Source organism: Neolamprologus multifasciatus, chromosome 10 (assembly GCF_963576455.1).
Source record: "Neolamprologus multifasciatus chromosome 10, fNeoMul1.2, whole genome shotgun sequence".
In the NCBI taxonomy this organism is placed as follows: Eukaryota; Metazoa; Chordata; class Actinopteri; order Cichliformes; family Cichlidae; genus Neolamprologus; species Neolamprologus multifasciatus.
Genome location: NC_140448.1, coordinates 32,105,567 through 32,122,972, shown reverse-complemented (window position 1 = coordinate 32,122,972; position 17,406 = coordinate 32,105,567). Strand labels below are relative to the sequence as shown.

At 43.3% G+C, this 17,406-nt stretch overlaps 1 protein-coding gene across 1 annotated transcript in view; it reads right to left on the bottom strand.

Annotated features, from left to right (window-relative positions):
• The window catches only part of LOC146510531 (glutamate receptor 1-like), a 441,677-nt gene that overhangs the window by 309,449 nt on the left and 114,822 nt on the right, over window positions 1-17,406 (bottom strand). The gene's annotated exons all lie outside the window — the stretch shown is intronic.

The following is a 17,406-nucleotide window of genomic DNA, read 5'->3' as shown; positions in this document are numbered from 1 at the left end:
GTGTAACAATTGAGTTTAACATCCAGGCATCCATGAAAACGGAAGTTATGACATTTAACGGAGTTAGCAGTTAGCAGGAAGTTAGCTCGCTAGCTTCTAAATACAATATAGCATGTCCTGACTGCGGGGTTTTGGAAACAAATTAAAACGTACAGCTCTGTTATCACTTCCAACATAAATGAAGACAGAAAACTAAACAGCAGTGATGTTTGTAGGGTTACTGAAGTTTGGCTAGCTGGTGTATAATGATGTGCTACGTGACCGCTAGCAACACAGCTACGTTAGCATAATATAAACAAGCTAACTTTTTTCCACTCGATAAAAGTTAACGTGAGTGTTCTCGGTGGTCAGGAACAAATGTAATCGCATGGCAGGATGCTGTAAAAGGACCAAACTTCAGCCAGGAGAACAACTGAGATAATCCATCCACAATACGAGGTTAGTCATTCATATACTGCTGCATGGGCTGGGCTGTAGCTACATGCTAAGGTTTTAAAAACTGAGCTTAAATAAATGATTAGCGGTAATAAAAGCCGAGGGAGGTCAACAGTGATCACTGACTGTTTTAGGAGCTTTTTGAGATTAAATAGAAGAAAATACAAAACATTAAACATGTTAACAACACAAAAGCCATTTTAAACGCAGATTACTTTAGGCCCGGAAGTAGGATTCGTCACGTCATCACTTAACGACCGGATTGTTAGTGAGCGGAAGGGTTTCGCTCTTTTATTTGATGGAAGATTTTCTGACTGAGTGCTGGATCCTGTCAGACTAAAGGCCTCTGAAACCAGAGAGACTTTTGTTGTTTTGTATAAATGTCTTTTTTAAAATATTGAAGTAGAAACAACTCCTAATGTTAGCCGGGTCGCTCCTCTGCAGGGCGACATGTGCTCTCTGGTTTTGAACTCCTCTCTGCTGACGGCTGATGTCAATGAAGCAAACAAACAAGGTGTTTGCGACCGTCACCCAGTGTGAGCTTTAACTTTAACGTGGCGCGCTGTCATTCAGTAACCCCAGCGTTTAGTTCTCCTCCTGTGGGTTAAACTTCTGAGGTGTCCTTGAATGCCTCGTCACAGGCGTTGTGCACACACTGCCTGATGAGCCGTGAAGCTCTTGCTGCTGAAGACGTTTCAGCTCGTGATGCTCAGAAGAACAAATATCCAAACGCTCTGAGTGTTCAGATACATGAACTCTGATAAAGGGACACACCACTGCTTTTTATAATCAGGTTTTATTGTTTGTATTTATTGATTGTTTTACTATGAATACACTTTTTTGATTGTTTTTGTGTTCTCTGAACATTTCAATAAAGAACTGTGACCAAAGGATCGCTTTTTTTCCTTCACCATGATGTTAATTTATCATCCAGACTCAGGGTTGGTGAGTTGGTCCTCATGTTGGATCAGAGCTTCAGATTGTGTAAATATACAAGGAAACGATGCCATTCATGCTTGATGGGCGTGTTTGAGTCCAGCGACCTGCCGTGACATTGTCTCACCAACCACTGGTCATGTTTTGGAGAGTAGATGTGAAGACTGAGACTACTCTGTCTGCAGTCTCCCGTTAATAAATGAGCGTCATGTTGGATTAAAGTGAAACTACAGATCGAGGCCATGAACTCATCATCAAAGGGTTTAACGAGTAAAACATGGCTCAGTTGTACAAAAGTAGATTTAGCATTTAATTAAGTTAGTTCCTGTAACTGTGTCACTTTGGAGAAGCACATGTGGATCCTCTGAAGCTGCAGTCCAGTTTGGAGTCCTGCGTCACTCCTGAGACCACCGTGGACTACCCGAAGCTTCAGTGCCATCGCTGAACATCACATGAGCAGGGAACGGATTTCATTTGTTTTCCTGTGATGTGTCATTAATAACTGTTAAAAAAATTTAAAAATTGCATTTCAGGTCTTTTTTTTTTTTTAACTAAACTGCAAAAGTTGTTTAACTCAAACCTTTTCCCTACGAAGGCCTGGTTCTCTGAGCAGCAGCACAGAGTCACCAACACTCACGAGAGACATTCGTGAGTGTTGGATCCCTTTCCATGCCTGTAAATTAAACAGGCCCAGCTTTACTTTAGAATGATTTCTAAAGGACTTTTTTACATTTTCAGTTTGGTTTTACGGGTTAAAACATGTCACATCATTTATTTGTAAAGATCTGCGACACAAAGTTTGTCTTTCAGAAGATAGTTTCCAGATAAGGGGGGGGGGGGGGCAGCCGTGTTTCAGTGCATGAAGCTAAATCCAGGAGTCACTGCTAAATCTTACACTGTAACTGTAACCAGAGAAAACAGCTGAGAGCCTGAGGCTGTTTTTACTTCTTTGAGTGTGATGTGGGGAAAATGTCTTAGACAGTTTGTGGTCAGTGTTGTGCTTTTAAGGTGAAACCATCTACAGCTGCTCTGCAAACTGTTGCAATGGATTCGAAATGAGACGTTGAGTCATTATGAGCACAGAGGGAAGGTAAAGCCTGCTGAGGAAATCTGGGAGGAACCGGAAGAAAGTCAAGAGTTGAGGACAGCAGCGCACACACTGGTAAAACATTGCCCTCTAGTGGTGACAGTTGTGCAGTGGGTTATAAAAGCATCTTAAGTTCAGCCTCTAAACTCATTTATTTAAATTCATAATATCAGTTCACATGAAGACAAAGTGCCCCTGTGTGTTTTATACTCATCCTTTAATCGCATGATCGATGCTGAATCCATCACCTGGTGTGTAAACAGGCCTCCTCCACATGATGCTGCTCCTGTGGGAAAAAACTCAGCGAGGGCGCGGCGGCTGTTTTGTCTGTTACCTCCGTGGACCAATTATCCCACACCAGGAGGACCACACACGAAGCCACCTGCAGTCAGAGCGCTCCTCGCTCGTCCTCGCTGAAGCTGCACAGGAATTTAAATTGCAAAGCAGAAGCTCAGATGGTTTATGATGCTGATAGATCAACGTGTGCATGTTTATACTGACAAGAATTAATTTATTATTTAGCAGGATTTCTAAAAATGTATTTTTTATTTTTTTATTTTTTTTTGATTTGAGCAATTTTCTTTTTCCAAATAATCACTTTGAGCTGTTTCAAAGGGAAAGTGTCATAGAATTTCTGAGAGTCTATATAATATTATAAATGATAAAACAAATAAATTATTGCAAAAAAAAAAAAAGATTAACAGTTATTACGGGGGAAAAATGCAAAGAAACAAAATTTAAAAAGCAATAAAATTTAGTTGAACCAGAGAATATTAAAAAAAAAATAAAAAATAAAAAAAATTAAATGATCAAAGTTTGTGTAAAAAAAAAACCCTCAAAGTTCTTTTTTTTTAACCTGTAAAATAACTTTTAGAGTGAAGCTGTTTTAATTGTGCAGGCCTGTGTTAACCTGCCTAACCAGTGTTTTAACTCTTTGTTAAAGTGGGGCTTAATTCTCTCAAGTGTGAAATACATTTATGTGCATCAGCAATGCATACAGCTCTGTTAAAAAAGCCTGAAATCCCATTAAATAATAATAATGATGAAATATCTCTGCTGGTTCCTGCTGGGAGATCCACGTGCAACAGGACCAGGACAGCAGAGCGTCCAGAACTCTGGAACGTTTAGAAGTCATAAAGTCCTGTCTTCTTTCTGTATTTATTTATTTATTAAATATCATCATGTTAATGTGTCTCAGGGTAAGATTGTGAGGATTTTTTTTTTGCCTTTTTTCCATCCATTCCAACCACGTCCACTTGGTGTCGCTGTGGTACAAACTATGAGCCTTAGGCAGGCGGCTAGGAAGAACACAGCAGTGTTTGAGCATTCAAATGAGTTTTAATCACTAAGCATTTCTGAAATTTCTCTCTCATTCTTACACACACATACACACACACACCTGAGCTGCAGCACTGTTAGAAACACACACTTTAGATTAGTGAGAGCTTGTTTTATCTCCTGCTGCTCGAGGCTAATTAGTATTCAGAAATTGAATAAAGGGAAAATGTGTTTTACCTGGATTCACCTCATCACTGAACGCTGACCTGAATATTCAGCTGCCTCCCCGAGAAGCTTTTTGTCTGCTCCACAGTAAATGTTGGAAATGTTTTGTGGCTCTGAATTCATCACATCTGCATGAAGAGTTGGCGGGAACTACATCACTGATGATCACGACACAAACTATTAAAGCACATCAGAGAGCTGCTGCGGGCCTGACGTGCTCCTTCATCGCCACAACCACACACACTGACAATAGTTCCAAAGAAAAACGGTGGCCGGTACTCATCAGCCTGTGGACGTTTCTGAGTCCTGATTTTTACTGTAGAATGTAAACATCTTTGCATTGTGTCGTGGTTTGATGTTATAAGACGATAAGAAGATTCAAAAAGGACTCAGAATCAGAAGCTCTCCGTCATCAGTATGACGGAGGATGGAAGATTTTTAAAAGAGTGAATCATAGCAGGAAACCCATCACATTAGAAAGCTTACACAACCATCAGTAGAACCCTGTTTAAAGTGCTGACGGTGCTTAGTGCTGTGGTTCAGAACTGCACTGAGAGATGCTGGGCGCCAAGACAGCTCGCCATCACTGGTGGAGCATTGAATTCAGGAGTGGATCTGACTGAGAAACGCCGCCTGTTCATACTTGACAGAGGATAAACAGCATTATTGTGCTGATTGACATAAATGAGCACAATGTTGTTTTATCTAAGACTGAGACCAGAGACAGCAAAGCATTTACTGAGCACATAAAAAGAACTTTAAACGATGTCACTGACGTGTAAACAGTCAGACTTTTGGGGACCAGACCTGCGACCATATGTTCTGGACACTCAGATAAAGACAGGGGCTGAGCTGTCAACTGATCACCACCTGGTGGCGAGTTAGATCAGGTGGCGAGGGAGGACACTGGACAGACCTGGCGCACCCAAACATACAGTAAGGGTGTGCTGGGAATGTCTAGCAGAGGCCCCGGTCCGCAAGATCTTCAATGCACACCTCCGGCAGAGCTTCAATAGCATTCCGAGGGAGACTGGGGACACTGAGTCTGAATGGACCATGTTCAGCACCTCCATTGCCAAAGCCGCTGCACGGAGCTCTGGCCACAAGGTAGTTGGTGCCTGTTGTGGTAGTAACACCCGGACCAAATGGTGGACACCTGAGGTGAGGGGAGCCACCGGGCTGAAGAAGGAGTCCTACCGGGCTTGGTTAACCTGTGGGACTCCGGAGGCAGCTGATAGGTACCGACAGGCCAAGCGGAATGCAGCGCGGGCGGTGGCAGAAGCAAAAACTTGGGTGTGGGAGGAGTTTGGAGAGGCCATGGAATAAGACTTTCGAACTGCCTCAAAGAGATTCTGGCAAAACGTCAGGCGTCTCAGGAGGGGAAAGCGGTGCTCTACCTGCACTGTGTATAGTGCGGGTGGAGTGCTGCTGACTTCGACTGAGAAAATCATCAGGCGGTGGAAGGAATATTTCGAGGACCTCCTCAATCCCACTGGCACGTCTTCCGTGGCGGAAGCAGAGTATGGGGACGAAGGGGATGACCCGTTAATCTCTGGGGGCAAGGTCACTGAAGCAGTTAAACAACTCCTTGGTGGCAGAGCCCCTGGGGTGGACGAGGTCCGCCCCGAGTTCCTGAAAGCTCTGGATGTTGTAGGGTTGTCCCGGTTGATACGTCTCTGGAATGTTGTGTGGAGATCAGGGGCAGACTGGGGTGGTGGTCCCCATCTTTAAGAAAGGGGACCGGAGGGTGTGTTCCAACTACAGGGGAATCACACTCAGCCTCCCTGGGAAAGTCTATGCCAGGGTGCTGGAGAGGAGAGTTCGTCCGTTAGTCGAACCTCGGATACAGGAGGAACAATGCAGATTTCATCCTGGTCGTGGAACACTGGATCAGCTCTTCATCCTCTCGAGGATACTTGAGGGTGCATGGGAGTTTGCCCAACCAGTCTACATGTGTTTTGTGGACTTGGAGAAGGCATTCGACCGTGTCCCTCGGGGGGTCCTGTGGGGGGTGCTCCAGGAGTATGGGGTGTCTGGCCCATTGCTACGGGCCATTCAGTCCTTATGTGACCATTGTAAGAGCTTGGTCCGCATAGCCGGCAATTACTCGGACTCGTTCCTGGTGGGTGATGGGCTGCGCCAGGGATGCCCTTTGTCACCGATTCTGTTCATAATTTTTATGGACAGAATTTCTAGGCGTAGCCAAGTGGCAGAAGGCTTTCACTTCGGTGGTCTCAGGATCTCATCTCTGCTTTTCACAAATGATGGGGTCCTGTTGGCTTCATCAGGTGATGGCCTCCAGCTCGCCTTGGAACGGTTCACAGCCGAGTGTGAAGTGGTAGGAATGAGAATCAGCACCTCCAAATCTGAGGCTATGGTCCTCAGCCGGAAAAAGGTGGAGTACCCACTCCGGGTCAGGGATGAGACCGTGCCCCAAGTGGAGGAGTTTAACTATCTCGGGGTCTCGTTCACGAGTGATGGAAGAAGGGAGCGGGAGATCGACAGACGGATTGGTGCTGCGGCTGCAGTGATGCGGACGCTGTACCGGTCTATTGTGGTGAAGAGAGAGCTGAGTGTAAAAGCGAAGCTCTCAATTTACCGGTCGATCTACACCCCTACCCTCACCTATGGTCACGAGCTGTGGGTAGTGACAGAAAGAACGAGATGGCAAATACAAGCAGCGGAAATGGGTTTCCTCCGAAGGGTGGCTGGCATCTCCCTTAGAGATAGGGTGAGAATTCGGCCATTCGGAAGAGGCTCAGAGTAGAGCTGCTGCTGCTCCACATCGAAAGGAGCCAGTTGAAGTGGTTCGGGCATCTGACAAGGATGCCTCCTGGGCGAGGTTTTCCGGGCATGTCCCACCGGGAGGAGGCCTTGGCTTTCCCCCGGATAAGCTGAAGGAGGTGGCTGGGGAGAGGGAGGTCTGGGCTTCTCTGCTTGGGCTGCTGCCCCCCCAACCTGGCCCCGGATAAGCTGAAGAAAATGGATGGATGGATGGAAAAAATCTCCTGCATGGATAAATAATGGGGGCATTTACTGAGAATGTGGGATAAAAATATGCTTCAGACTACACAAGAAGAGAAGATCAGATGCCTGATTTCTAGCGTCCTCCGATCACGCTGCTCTTCCATCATCTCTGCAGCGCAGTAATTACTTATTCAGCACATGGTGATAAGAGTAATAATCACAGCTCTATCTGCTGCAGCTGATAAAATTTCCCACTGTAACAAACTCTGTAAACCCAGAACCATAATTACATCGTCCACACTTTGACTGGCTTTTTGTTAATTCCCTGACAACCAATCAGCTCGCCCCCTCTGTCTGAGTTGTTAAACTTGCGTCCATGTTTTATGTTTGATGGTCATTTTAAAGCCACATAATCCTCTCTGAGAGTGTGAACCAGCTGCCTTGCACACGCAGCCATCAGCCGTGCGACAGCTTCACCGTTGCTTCTGCACTTTTCTTCTTATCTGACAGACTTCAGCAGATGTTCGTCGGTAATCCCTCCATAAATCGTCCATCTGCTTCCATCACTTTTCCTTACGTTGAGTCGTGTGGGATTTTCTGGATCCGTCAACACGAAGCAGAGCGTTATCACTGAGCTGTTGTGTCTGTCCGCCGGATACAGATGAGTGCTTTTGTGCTCCATACTGAAGAACATGGCTGTTCTCGTGCAATGAAAAAACACTACAGCAAATAATCAGAGCAAAACTTAAAGTGGAAGCAAAAGTATTTGAACAAATCAGTCATATTCATAGTGTGATTAATAAACACGGAGCTCAGACATTTAATAGCTGACAGGTAAAAGCACAATGCTTCATACTGAGTAATATAATTACTGCCTTTAGACTCCTGTTTCTTTGGTCTTATTTCTGATATCTCTATTGTCTCCCATTGTGTCAGGCTGTGTTTCCTCATTGTCTGCAGACCAATGAGAGTAAAAGTGAAGCTCCCGTCACGCCACCGAAACGCTGCCCTCTTAGTGTCTCCTGTGATTTCACACTGGCTGCAAAATGAAAGGTGGGAGGATCCTGGTTTGGCTCCACTTATAACAGCATATCCACCCATTTAAACCCCGTAGGGGGGCCGGGTTGTTTTGATTCGAGCGCAGCCACTATTTTCCCAGAAGGCAGACTGTGACAGAAGTTACTAGAAACTGACAGAGATCCTGGATTGAGGGGGTGTAATGTGTGTAAGCCTCCTAAAAATGCCCGGCTTCGTGCAGACAGAGACACCCGAGGAGGCAGGAATCAGTTTCTGCTTTTTTAATTTGAATTTAAACCCACCAAACGTTAATCATATTTCTTCAGATCTTCCTCCTACAGTCCTGGGCTGTGAACCTTGAGAGAGTTTGAGAATGGAGACATGAATATAATTTATTATTATCATCATTCATTGTTATTTAGTCTATTTGTCAATGAGCGCTATGAGAGCATTGACATTCTCTGCAAGAAGTTAACAGATGAGGTCTCACTGAGAGTTACACCCGCTCTTATTGTTACTTTCTAATTTCTCTGATTCTCTGAGCCTGTCAGCTCCAACCACAGCGGAGAAGAATTACAACAAAGCTCTCAAATAACAGGGACTATTTTCAATGGTGGATTAATACAGCTTTGATGCTGTAGTGTGGATGGTGTATGTGGGACTAACCGAGAGTTTACCACAGTTGGACATCACAGCACTTTTATTAAAAATACATCAAAAGTCACCAACAAAAAGGTAGAAAATTCCAATTCTGGGACTTGAATCCACAGTTAACTGACAGCTGTTAACAGTTACTTGGTCGTTTTCTGGTTTACGTCCACAAACATTTCTCAGAGCTATAATATCTCAGCATGTGCACTAAGTTTTAAGTGCTGCTGTGTGAACCTTGATAACCTGCTGAACTGGGTAAGTTGAGGCTCACACATCCTGATAGTGATTTGGATAAATATTTCTGGTGACTGGATTTACATCAGTGAGGACTGAAAATTGAGGAATCTCACCAACTACAAGTCATGAAATCAAATTGATTAAAATAAATAAAATAAAAAGCTGTCCTGGTTCAGTTTAAGCCAGTAACTCAGGCTAATTCTGGACTTAGCTCATAAAAGTGCTCCACAGACACCAAAAGCACGAACACAGACCATTTCAGTGACACCAATTGGTGGAGAGAGCAGCTAGCGGACTAGTAGGAGCCGCCTGTTAATTAAACTAGATGCTAATTTTAGACATTTACAAAATCCAAACTGTGACAAATATATAAACTTGTCATGGTGAAATTAAGCTCTTGCTTTCTTTGTAACCTTATTTCTTCCTACATTTCTGTAGCAGGTGTCAGGGTGTTGGGTCAGGCCCAACACCATGAGTTTATTGTGTTTTTGTGACTTTGTTATTTTAAAGATGGTTTAAGTTCTACAGTTAGACTCGAGTTTAGTTATGTCTATGTTTCGGAGTTTCCTGCGTCCCCAGTTTATGGTTTCTGTTGTGTCTCTGTCTCACCTCTGTGCGTCTCTCACCCCTTCATGTGTCTTGACTCCATGTTTGTATCTCTCAACACTCTTCTTAGTTGTGTCACTGTGTTTTTTCTTCCTTACCTGTTTCTGTCCTTGCATCTCATCCTTTGCCTCCCTGCTCGTTTATCCCCGTTGCTGTCAAGCCCGTGTGTCTCAGGTCTGCGTCTCAGTGTTTCCTGTTTTATTTTGAGGGTCTTGTGTCCCGTGTTGAGTGTGTTCAGTTTTGCTTCCTCCTGTCCCATTAAGTCTAATTCATTCCAGCTGTTTTCCCATGTGTTTCCACTTCCATGATTCCCTACTTGTGTGTGTATATATTGTGTAAGTTTCCACTTGTCCTTCATTGGTGCGTCTGTAAATCTCCTGATAGTCCTTCCTTGTGTTTTCTAAGTCCAAGTCATTCTAAGGTATTCCTAGTTTTCCAGGTTTTTTGTTAATTCTAGTTTTCCCAAGTTAAGTGTTTCATGTTTTTTTGTTGTTGTTTTGGATTTCTTGTTTCAGCTCATGTTTTCTGTAATCTGCCTTAAAGATTGGCACGCCCTTAGTTAAATACAGTTGTGTAGAGTTGTGTTCTCTAGCCAGCACAGCGTGCTCTGGGCTGCTATTATGTAGTTGTTTATTTTTCCCTTTTCGCCCAGGCACAGCAACACTGTGCCTATCGTCAAAAGCACTACATACAGCACTCTCAAGGCACTCACACACAACACAAGTGGAGATCAAACGATCGCCGGTGTCACGTCTGCACAGCTGTTTTATATGTGAGCTGTAGGGCGTGGCCAGGCGAGCTGGAGTGTCTTAAAGAAGTATCCACACGAGTAGGGATGGGTACCGGTATCCGGTGCCATGATGGCACCGGTTCTGACATAAACGGTAGTAACCAGACCAAAAAGCAGCGCACATTTCGGTGCTTTATTTTCCTGAGCTGTGATCCACTTTCTTCTTCCTTACATTCGTATTGGCGGTTGGCAAACAACTGAAAGGTGCATTACCGCCACCAACTGGTATGGAATGATACACTTTAGATTCTAGCCAATCATTTTACGTTTCCGAGGATAGTAGGCGGGTCCAGGTACGTACGTTCTTTTAGAGCAGAGCTACAGATTAAAATGCCCAAGGCGAAGCGGTCAAAGTCTGGCTGTACTTCACAGCAAAAGATGCAAACTCAGCAGCCTGCAACAAGTGCTTTAAGCTGATACTGTGATGCTGTCAAAGGAGGTAACACCTCAAATCTGATGAAACACCTGGCGACGCATTTTTTTAAAAGCTGAGAAATGCGCCGTATTTGATAGCTTGCTGCGAGACCTCACACCGAGCACATCTACTGCGGGTGTGGTGCCTGTTATCGACCCGGAGTTAGCAACATCCCCCAAAAACCCGAAGAGGAGAGTCCTGGCCCCTAGCCCTGCCAGTGTAGCAGAAATGATGAGGATGATGATGCAGCAGCAGCCGTTCTTCTCTGCGTGAGTAGCTTAATGTTGTTCGTGTGTAATTTACGTTGAGTAGGCTAACCACGTTATTACATTAATGCATGTAAGGTGAACTAGCAAACATCATCATAGCTACATGCAGCTGTCTTCTTGTTTGATGGCAGATACTCCCTTCACCCTGGACAAAAAGGCTAAAATGACCAAAGAAAAAGTGGAAAACAGTTAAACATGAGAGGTTTTTGGACAAAGTTTGTGTTTTTTCCATTGTTTAAGCTGCTTCCAGCCAAGAGTGATACCATATATGCCCCATAGCTGCAGAAAAGGCTAACATTGTTATCTTTTTACAAAAAAACAGCTGAACATGAGAGGTTTTTGGACAAAGTTTGTGTTCTCCATTCTTTAAGCACCGGTTTGAGCACCGTTTAAGCACCGGCACCGTTTCAAAAGTACCGGTTTGGCACCGGTATCGGATAAAACCTAAACGATACCCATCCCTAGTGGAGAGATAGTCTCGATATGCTAGAGAACTATAGTTTTTAACAGCTTCAGTTTCCACCTCAGAGGTTGTTAACTTGGTTTTCACCCTGTGCCCAACAATCAAAACAAAGATTGTCTGTAGGGATCTGTTTAAACTGTGCCTCTGTTTCTGAGGAAAACCTGGTGCTTATGAGAAAACTTCTAAATGAGGCTGAAAGCACTTTCATCATATTTCTATTAAGACACTCGAGTCCCCATGATACAGACCCATAAAAGCCTCTCCTTGGTCCTGTACTTGTTCAATATCTTTCATGGTCTCTTTGTGGTCGTTTTGCGTCCCGTGGTTATTGAGCAGCCGTTCTTTTTGTGCTTTAGCATCTGTTTATAGTCGTCTTGGGTCTCTTTGCCGACGTGTTTCTTTTCTTGCTCATATATTGTCTGTTTGTAGACTTTTTGAAAATCGTTGTATTTTGCATCTTTGCATACTCGTTTTGATTATGATCATATCACGAAGAGCCATATGCGCTGGTGGGTTTTGCCACTTCAGTGTAAATGCGATGACTTAAGCTGTAGTTGTTTCAACTAAATGTCAGAATGGTTAAAGCGTGCAGAACATTAAAGACAGTGTGTCCTTATCAGCGCGCCTGCAGGCTGTCTCATATTGGGAACAATTGACGACGACTGCATTACTGCCAGGCTTTAAGACGATGATGATGGACTGTTGTCTGTTTTAATATTCATGCTGGACTGTTAGCTTCTGAATGGGGCTGAATCTCACACTAATAAAGAAAATTTGTAGCTGCAGTGTCTGTATTTCTAAATGACGACAGCCTGTGTTCACAAACGCAGTCCTTCCTCATGAATCAATAATTTGATCAATAACAGCAGCAGGATTTATTGAAGCACAGATTTTTGCCCACATAAATGCAACAGAACACAAATATAAATCAAGCATAATTGTTTTGTTTTCACAGCCAGCGAAGATGGATGATAGGACCCATTAGTTTATTGAATTAAGTATAACAATAAAAGCAAAGCAAACTGTTCTCTTTCTTTTTCTACTCACATCGAGTTTAAAGAGCATCACCACAAAAAGCATTTAAATCTTCAGTATTTATTTATTATTTAGTTTTGCCATTACAATTACAAACCACCACAAACAACAAGCATGAATGATATTACATTTAAAGATAAATATAACTGTGGCAAAGGGCTGGAGATGGATAAGGACACCACTCGGGTAGGCAGTGGCACTTAAATTCTGGGCCAAGAATATATTTCTCACATCCTTCATTCCCCCAGCAGCCTGAACCATGGTTACAGTGAGATGGAGCCTTTCTCCCATGTTTACTTGAGACTCTGCCTCGACCATCCAAATGTTTGAATAGAAATCATATATTTTCATGCGCCTGTGTGAATCGTAGCCTCAGTTTCCTGCTCTTAGCTGACAGGAGTTGTTGCCTCTCTGTGTTTATGCACCAGTTTGGATTTGATCATTATTCTTAATATCTTTCTCTCGTCCACAGTGTGTCTTTTGTCCCGTCGTTTTCCTCCTCTCGTCCCCAACCAGTCACAGCAGATGGCCACTCCTCCCTGAGCCTGGCTCTAAAGGTTTCTTCCTGTCGCAAAGTGCTTGCTCAAAGTTTGATTGTGTATGATTTATGGTTTCCTTCCTATTAGCTCAAAGTAGTCTTCTTTGACCTTTGGCATTATAACCCAGAGAACTGCCATTCACCGGATATTTTCTCTGTAAGTCCTAGAGATGGTTGTGTGTAGAAATCCCAAGAAATCAAAGCTACCAAGCTGTAGCTCAGGAGGGCGAGCAGGTCACCTACTGATCGGAAGGTTAGTGGTTCAATCTCGGGCTCCTCCAGTCTGCATGTCAAGTATCTGTGGCAAGATGCTAACCCCGAGTTACTCTCTGATGCATCCATCAGAGTGTGAAGGTGTATGAATGTAGTTAGGAAGTGCTCAGCTGAAAGAAAGTTCTTGTGTGACTGGGTGAATGTGGCTTTTTGTATAGAGTGATTTGAATACTCTGGGAGAGTAGAAAATCACATCCACAGCTGCTCTTTGCGCAGTGCTTTGTGACTGACAGTTAGTTGCTAGTAGATGTTTCAGGTTTTGGTTGCTTATGTAACCCTATAATGTATTTACCACCACCTCATGTGTCAATCAGCACTATACTTTTTACTTTTAGCAAGCTAAAATGCTAAAATGCTAAGAACAATGTAAACTTCTGAATTTCAAATGTCTCACTATTGGAGCGTGTTAGCATTCTACCATTAACACTGACGTCTAAGCACCTCTATGCAAACACTTGTAGCTAAGTCAACCTCCCAGCTGTGCTCCAGCCTGGACAAGGTTACTAGATCTGGCTTTCTGTTGTGTTCATCTAGTTTGGTTTGAGAACTGGGAATTCACCTGGGGGTGGCTGTAGCTCAGGTGGCCGAGCAGGTCAGCCACTAATCAGAAGGTCGGTGGTTCGATCCAGGCTGCATGCCAAATATCCTTGGGCAAGATACTAACCCCATGTTTGCCTACTGGTGGTGGTCAGAGGGCCCGGTGGCGCCTGTGTCCGGCAGCCTCGCCTCTGTCAGTGCGCCCCAGGGCAGCTGTGGCTACAATGTAGCTGCCATCACCAGTGTGTGAATGGGTGGATGACTGGATGCAGTGTAAAGCGCTTTGGGGTCCTTAGGGACTGAGTAAAGCGCTATAAAAATACAGGCCATTTACCATTTATCTGTGGACCATGTATAGGTTAAGTAAATTTTGGTTCATTTTGAGCCAGTGCACTTGGGCCAACTCCAGGCTGTCATTAACACTATCCTTCATCAGAATGGGATTCGGCTCTAGAAGAATCCTGAATCTAAATCTTTGGAGAATTTTAGCAAAAGTTTGTATGTTCTTTACGTGCTTGGGCAGGTTTTCTCACCCTTTGAAAACCTTTGAAAACCTGTTGACATGTCCTGTGTAATATGTGAACGCATCATCTCTTTTCTTTTTAAAAAGGATCTTTGGTTGTATCCTTTGTTGAAGGAGGTAATAAAGGAAGGCCTGAAGCATCCTTTCTTTGTATTTACAGAATTCAACTAGCTCTTATTATCATTAGCATCATTCAGCCAACATAAACTGTAATATTCTCATATATGTATATATATATGGTTAATGTATTTTATTGAGCGTGTCTGTTTGTAATCAGCAAAAATTTTCACCATTTTTTTTAAAAATCAGATTTGATGGTTTAAAATTATATATAGTTACAGTGTTTTGCTCCAGTGACCACCACTGGTTCAAAATAACTCTGTAAGTAATGAGATTTACTTCTAAAGGGATTTTGGTACAATCACAAGAGTTTGCTAGCCATTGGAAAAGTTATTTCTGTTTCAGACTGTACCCTACATACACTTGATAGTATTGCTGGAGTATTGTAGTTCCATCATTCTGTGTAAAAAGGGGTTAAAACGAAGCAAATATAAACAGCTTTTGTTGCACTTTCATTCAGAGGACTCCTTTTCTTCTTCTTCAGCTCATTTGCATTTGTGTTGTTTTATTTCAAACTCCTTTATTTGTCTCCAGTGAAGGATGTGCAGTTTTGCCAACAGCCCCTCAGGGAACCAGTCCTCCTCCGCCTCGCAGGTCTTCCAGAAGTTTCCACAAGGGTGCACAGTGAAAGGTAATGGGCCACAAACTCCTAATCATGGGTCTTTCTGGGGCTAATTGTCGGCTCCTTCTGTCTCATCCTCCCTCGCAGCAGGGAGAGTAATGAGGTGTTACGTGATATGATGTACCCCTCAGGACAACAAACCATTCATTGAGAAGTCCTCAGAGATCAGGAAAGAGCTAATGAAGAGAAAACAAGGACAAGACATAAAATCATAGGAAGAACAATGGAGTAGAAAAACAGAGGTTAGAGATAGTAGTGGGTGTTTGTACAGGAAAGGCAAAGAAAAGTTACACTTACAGAGAGAAGAGGAAATTAAGACACTGCACCAAGAGACGATCGATAGAGCGAAGAAATAAAAAATAATCCAGAGAGAAGAAAAGGTGAAAGAGCCAAAGGGGACTGACTCTGCAGGACACCACGAGAACCAGAGGCAAAGATAAACGCTCTCCATTTACTGAAGTTTCTTGTATGAACCACTTAATTTTAAGCAGCCTGAGGTTTGCCTCCAACTTTAAAAACTCCACAAAGAAATTCTCCTGCAGCCTCGTTTTCTCCTATAAACTCAAGAAACATTTCAGCAATTAAACACCTTCTGTTCCACATCTTCTGTCATCTTTTATAGTGTGCAAATGTGAGATTCATCCCGAGTGAGTGTCTGAAGGCGAACGTCTGCCATCGGACCTTTTCTTTGTGCAGATGGGAATGTTATTGTCAGAGCAGCATTTAGAAAGGTGACTTCTTGGAATAAAATCAGTTCATTTTATAGCTTTGAAGTTTGATCTGCCAAAACAAGATAAATTAGTTGTCCTGTTTGTTTCAAGACAATGTTCATTGATTAGTTTCTGTCAGGTATTGGTAAATGGTAAATGGCCTGCATTTGTATAGCGCTTTAATCAGTCCCTAAGGACCCCAAAGCGCTTTACACTACATTCAGTCATTCACACACTGGTGATGGCAGCTATGTTGTAGCCACAGCCACCCTGGGGCGCACTGACAGAGGCGAGGCTGCCGGACACTGGCGCCACCGGGCCCTCTGACCACCACCAGTAGGCAACGGGTGAAGTGTCTTGCCCAAGGACACAACGACCGAGACTGTCCAAGCCGGGGCTTTAAACCAGCAACCTTCCAATTACAAGGCGAACTCCCAACTCTTGAGCCACGATCACCCCAGTGAGGTATTTACAGGCTGCAATAATTATGTTTAGATTTGAGTTTCTGATAATGTAATGCTTTGAAGAAGCTACACACAATCATATCCCTTCACTGATAAGGTTTAAGGTTTGCGAGAAAAACACAGTGTATGAAATGATTTCTTATCACTTCTGCAACCATAATAGTTTTTGGGATATTTGTCTTGTATTGATTTACTTTATCATAGTTTTAGGTTTTACTTTGAGTTCATTTTCAAGTTTATGCCTATGTGGATATCTAGTATTCTGATATTCCTGGTGTGGAAGCTATGGTAACACGAACATCCTGGTTCCTGCATATTGTGTGAGCCAGTGATATCTGTCATTTCAGTAACTGATCATCTGAAGATTTGAATGGCAGGTGGGTGGGGCTTCTATGCATGAGAATACCATATTGGAAATCCCTTTTTTCTACATCAGTAGAAACCTAGTTTACAAAGGTTACTTGTACATATACTGACCTCATTATTAGAAACTTTGGCCATTTCTAATATGAAAATCCACCACTGCAAGACTTTTTATGAGACAGGAAATAAAAGCATACAATGTTCCCTTTCATAGACATCGGCTTCAGGCAGCTTATAACGAGTCTGGTATGTTTGTAAAATGGATTGTTCAGATGCCTCGTGCATCGAGCAGAGGGCCTGCTGGTCTAGTTTCCCGAGTTGCTGTCAAATCTTTGAAAACAAGCTTTCCGTGTCTCACATTTAGTATTGATTGTGCCGGTGAGTCGTGCTTTCTGCAGGGTGATTTTCCTCACAAATGTCTGCTGAAGTGACGCCTTATTGAGCCTCTCTGGTCACATTACCACTTCATCCCAGAGCGACATTCCTGTGATCTGCCTCTGCTGTCAGTGGATTTTGGAGTGTTGGTCATCAGAGTATCTCCTGCTGTCTAATTTCATCACAAAATGTTTTTTGGCATTTTTTTATTTTCAGAGGCTGATGTCTTTACAGCGGCTCAGTTACCACATTACAACATTACAGCTGCTTGTGGATATTTCTGCAGAACGCATACAACCGTCATTTCTACCAGTTGGTCGTGCCAGATAATGGGAGATAATTAAAGTGAAGAGAGGCTTGATATCACATTCCTTCATCTAACAGACACACACCCGCCTATAGAAAGAATACATACTATAAAAAGACACAAGATTAAGAGTTTCAAAGAGCCTCATGTCGAGCGGGAAATA